The sequence below is a fragment of the Sturnira hondurensis genome, unplaced genomic scaffold (genome assembly GCF_014824575.4).
Source record: "Sturnira hondurensis isolate 20B ecotype Veracruz unplaced genomic scaffold, ASM1482457v3 Scaffold0007406, whole genome shotgun sequence".
NCBI classification, from domain to species: domain Eukaryota; kingdom Metazoa; phylum Chordata; class Mammalia; order Chiroptera; family Phyllostomidae; genus Sturnira; species Sturnira hondurensis.
In genome coordinates this window covers 10,328,304-10,334,115 of record NW_028080037.1, presented here as the reverse complement: position 1 = coordinate 10,334,115, position 5,812 = coordinate 10,328,304, and positions in this window count along the sequence as shown.

Sequence of the window (5,812 nt, the reverse complement as noted above, 5' to 3'; positions counted from 1 at the left end):
CAGTGGAGCGAGGCTCGGGAGACGTGACCTCACCCCTGCTGCGTCCTCCACTGGCACCCGCCCGGGCTCAGGGACCTGGGCCAAGAGCCTGGGCACAAGAGGGAGGGAGGAAGCGAGAGCAAGGAAGTGAGGGGAGGCGGCGGGGAGGGGAGGGAGCCCGCCAGCCCGAGAAACAGAGGAAAGGCACGCTTTGACGACACCCAGAGACCCTCTGACGGAGGCCCAGATTCACTCAGCGAAGTCCAAAATAAAAAAGAGTTTCAGGGAAGCAGCAACCAAAGACCCTTTAAGTTGCAAACTGGCAGAAAAAGACCAGGTCATTTTTTCAGGCAGCTGAATTTGAATACATTTAGACAGGACAAGAGGTGATACAACCCTATCCAGCTGGCTACGGCGTTACTACTTCCGCTAGACTTCAACAACTTATTGTCTCGTTCCCGAGGTTTAGCAGTCGCCTCCGCTGCCCCAGTCCCTTCTTCTACTCAGACCTGGAACATTGAGCCCTAGTAATTTACTCCGTGGGTGGGCAGGGGGCAAGGTCCCTGGCCTTGGGCCCAACCCTTTCCACACTGCCCAGGGACCCCTGGAGACTGGAGTCAGCCAGTAGGCAGGGCCCTCCGCTTTTCCCCAAGTGTGGGAACAAGGAATCCTTCTCATCCCCACTTTCCCAGCTGTAGGGTCCCTGGACAGAGAAGCAGGTGGATCTGGCAGGTGTGGGCAACCCAGGTGGGTAATTGCAATGGGGCGAAGAGAAAGGGACCCACTTTGGGAACTATCCCAGCAATTTCATCAGCAGCTAAGCAATTCACGAACGAGAGTAGGCACCAGAACTGAGACTTCGAACCCAGACAGAGCCGGGAAATTGTCACATCTCAGTTGAACGAGCTCAGGCAATTCCCTTCACTTGGCTGAGCTCCAAATTCTTCATTTAAAAAAGTGGAATAATAAGAATCTCTGTCTTATCAGGACCCTGTGAGACTATGAGATTGTATCTCAAATCAGGCATCTCAGAGTGGTCAATGATACCTTCTGCCAGGAGACTCCCCCAGCCCCAATATAGCCATCACACAGTGCCTCAGAGGCAATACCCATTTTTGCCAATATTTCACCAGAAATGCAGATGTGCTGAGTGGGCAGGGCCACAAAGAAGGGCAAATAATTTTATTATGCACAGTCTCAAAAGCAGCTGCTCACAGCATCACACTCGAAGGTACGAATCGTCTGCTTGGCTTGCTCAGAAGGTGAGCTGATTGTCTGGGACGCCTCCCTTGTCTCGGGGGGCCGCATTCATTTTGTCATCTGCTTCCCTCACTGGGCTGCGACTCCCTGTGACAGGGGACAGTCTTGCTCATCTTTATCTCACCACCTGGCATATTGCCTGGTATAGAGCATGGGCTAAGCGTAGCTTGCTGGGTGATCATGCAAAAATGAAATAGTACCTTCTCCACTGTGCCTTATCCCTCAGTTTGGTGGATGAAGCAAGTGGGAATAAACCGAACAATGAGATTCATGTACTGAGTTCTCCACTAAGCCTTTGCATTGGCCGTTCCCTCTGTCTGGAATGCTGTTCCCTTAGACTCACACGGCTTCTTATTTCTCAGCTGTCAGCTCAAATGTCACTTCCTCAGAGAGAGACCTTCTTTTTAGATTTATCTAGTGTGGGTCCCATAATTATTCTATATTTCCCCAGCTTTTTTCTTTGGGCATGTACCAGTATTGAATTTTGTTTACTTGTTCACCGAATGTTTTTTTTTTTTTTGAGACCTCTGTAACCTCTTCAGAGAGGTATTTCCAGCACTCAGAATTATCCGGGCACAAGGTAGGAATGCAAGAAATATTTCTTGAACGAATGGATCGGAACTGGAGTGTTGAAAGAATGATTCCCACAACTTGACCAAGACCTGCCTGAATTAAAATTTCCCAGGGTGGCACCCCAGAAATCCCTATTTCTAATGTCTGCGAAATCAGTATTTTCAGAACACCCCCCAATGTTTGTGATGCAACTGAACAACTCCTCAAATCCCATTATCGCCTCTAGTTCTTAGGACATGACCCTGGGTCTTTAGTTTGGGGATCCCCTCCGTTGCCTCACACTCAGCGTGTCAAAGGTGAGAGTGTCTGCTTCTTAGTCCTTGGCGAATGGGTGCTGCCTAGTTTTCTGACCTTCTCGTCTGTCAGTCCTCTGCTCGCATTGTGCTCCAGTTCTGCAGGCCTTTCCCCCTTCCTCAAATGTGCCCAGCTCTTCCCCACCCCAAGGCTTTACACCCACTATTTCTTCTTTCTGTAAGCCTTCCCTTTCTTCTCATCGTTCAGGACCCATGGCCTCATGTATGGGACCCCGAGAGAGTCCTTCCCTGACCATCCTATCCAAAGTAGCCTCCTTCCCTCTTATCCTCCACCCCATTTCCCCGTTTATTTCTCTCGTCACAGTTATCACAGCTGGAAACTCTCATGTATTCATTTGTTTACGCCTCATTGTCTGTCTCCCCCACTAGAAGGTAAACTCACAAGAGGGGAGATTTCTTTTCTTCTGTTTGGTTTCACTGTGGTGTCCTTTGTGCAGAAAGAGTTCCTGGCCCTTAGTAGGTGCTCCGTAGATAGCTGTTGAATCAGTAAACTGCATTTAGTCGCCCAGCGATGGAGGTTGGAGGTGTTGTTCTTCTCTTCCCTTGAGCTTCCACTCGAATGACCCCCCAACCCTGTTGAGTCCACCCCCAACACGACTCCTCACTCCACCCCCTCTCTGCCTTCCCCATGGCCAGTGCTCCAGCTGCAGACCTTATTCTCAGTGGAAAGTTTCTGTGGGTGCTGTGGGAGCCAGATTCGCGATCTGCGGTGGGTGGGTTTAGTAGGCTAAGCCCCAGGTTTTGGGTGCCCCGTGGAAGGGTGCTTTTTTAAGATCATCAACTCTACTGCCCACGGGGAGATACAACAGAATGGGTGGTTGGCTCAGTGGGACCCGCCTCCTCTGCCAGGAGAACGGCTGGTCAACACTGGTCCAACGCCCCGGAACCACCAAAGATTTATTGATTATCTAGTGTGTACATTTCCTAGATGCGTCATCTCACTTAGTTCCCACAACACCGTTGGTGAGGAAGGTGGAGGTGTTTCCTTTCTACAGATGAAGAAGCCTAGAATCAGACAGGTAGAGGGTCTTCTGTAAGGCCTTTTCCACAAGGAAGTGGAGGTGCCAGGATTCGAACCAGGTGTAATGTACTTGTTCTGGCGGCAGGTCCAGGCAAAAGTGTTGGATGGACAGCTCTGAAGTTTACTCGAGTTACTGTGTTCTGCCCAGGGAAGATGGATTAATAGCTTGTTGACGGGCTCAAAAGGAGCAGTGAAATTGCAATCACTTGAAATATTTACAATTAAATGGAAAAGAAAGTGCCCACACCAGAAAGTGTGAGGTGTATAGTCCTGGTTCTTGAGGGATGCATTAGGCCACTGAGTTGGGGCTTTCAGCTCTAATTTCCTGAGCTTCACTAATTTCCTCCTGAGAGGTCAGTTTATTGCTCTCAAAAGAACCCTGCAGGCTGATTGCTTTAGTAATGTGGCAACACCTTCCCTCTTTAAAATGCGAGGAGAAACTGATGTCCAAAGAACCAATGGAGGAGAAAGAAAAGACTTCCTGTAGTTTTCTGGATCCTGATGAAGCATCTAGCCTTTTTTGACCTTTGAAAAAAGTTTTATTTCCAAATGTAAAAGTAACATGTACTCACTCATTCATTTATGCTTCGAAGAAAACCATGAAGGAGAAGAGATGTTACCCATATTCTACCACCCAGTGGTAATCACTGGGCTTAGAAAACTAAGGAGTTATTTTCTTCCGGTTCTTCTTATAGGTGTATACTTTTCTTCCATACCATGAGGTCACATGCAGTTTCATTTCCTGCTTTTCTCAGAGTTATATGATGGTTAATATTTTTTGCATATTTTTATAGTCTGTATAATTTGCCATTGATTAGATGGATTATTATTTATGTAACCTTTCTCTGATTATTAGGTATTTAGGTTGTTTTTAGTGTTTTTTTTGTTGTTGTTGTTATAAAAAATGCTGTCATGGACATTTTTTTTTTGTACCCAATGATCTGCATCTGTGATCATTTCTTTGGGACGTGTGATCTCACAGGGTTCATGTCCATTCTTTGAAATGGCAGAGAGAACTCAGATTGGCATTGGCGGGTTGAGAAATTGTATTATAAGATAGGTACCCAAGGCAAAATTCAAAGCGAGGCCAAGGAGACAGTCCCAGAATCAATGGCGAGGTGATGCAGTCTCATCAATCAAACGAGATGAAATGAAACGGGTTCAAAGAACAGCTTCCCAATGCCACGTGGACGCCCGAATCTATAATCTCCACCGGGGTGATGTTGAATCTATGAGCCTGTGCTAGAAATCTATGCTTTCCCATCTTAGCCGTGTCTAGGATTCCAAAACAGAAGGAGGGCGGGAGGCTGGGAGAGGAGGAGGAGGAGGAGGAGGTACTGAGATTCTGCTGATGCATGAAAATGCAAGAGAACGATTCCAGGTCTTTAGGAACTGTAAGAGGTCGAGCGGGTTTGCTGCCAGGCTTTGCATTAGCCTGAAGTAGCAGACTTTAGCAGCCATCAAGGAACGGCTGTGGTCTCGGGGGTTTGCTACAAAGAACAGTCTCTTGTTGGCTAATATCATTAGCAAATCATTTACCTTTCCAGTTCCCAACAACTTTGATCCTCTCACAGGGTGGGGGTGAGGGGCGGGGGGGTGGGGGGGGATGCAAAACAGGGGAGAGGGCCTTTCCGGGGAGAAAGAGATTCTGTACTGTAAATTAAAAAGAAAAAACATGCCTTTTAACAAAACCACTTCAGCGCTGAGGGACAGAACACACAAACCCCGTCAGACTTGAAATGCAATCCATGTGTCCTCCATTGTGTCAGAGAAGAACGGCACCCGTGAGTCACTTTTCTTGCTAATGGGATGACATATATCATAATATAGTGACAACATAAAATAATTGATAGTGTATAACAATAATAATGCTGTGTTTTAGACGGTACTCTGCAACTCGTGAATGAACCACTCATAATCGTGAGCAAATTTTATAACAGTGATCATGGAAACCAGAAGGAAATCACCTCTCCCCCACGCTCTCTTCTAGTCCTTGTGTGTATCCAGGTACATTTCTGCGCACGTGTAACAAAAGTGTGTGCACAACTTTTTTCTTGATTTTTATCCTCACCCGAGGATGTGCTTATTGATTTTAGAGAAGAGGGAAGGGAGGGAGAGAAACATCGATGTGGGAGAGAAACATCAATGTGGAAGAGAAACATCGATCGGCTGTCTCTCGCACATGCCCACCCCACCGGGAACTGAACCTGCAGCCCAGGCATGTGCCCTGACCGGGAATTGAACCTGTGACCTTTCAGTGTATGGGACAATGCTCTAACCAACTGAGTCGCACCAGCCCTACCAAAGCAAGTCCTGCAGCCTCATCGGATAAAATGGAGAATGTCAAAGCAGGTCTTTCCTTCTGGCTGTGCTGGAGGTCCCCAAATCTGTAATCTTCAGGAGGCATCTCCCAAAGCAGAATCATTTCCAGAGAAGCTGGACTGTAAACCATTCAGGTTGGAAAGACTGAAAGTTGGCGGGTAGAATGGCAACCTAGAGTGATGGGTAGTGGAGGGCAGGTGTGGGCTGGAGAGGGTTTTAGGAAGCCTGACATGGAGTAGATAAGAACTGCAGTTCCATGTGGACCAGAGAGGGGGAGCTGGGCTTCTGTTGGGAGCGTATCATTCCGAGCGCCTGAGTTAAGGACCCCCACTATTTGGCCTTG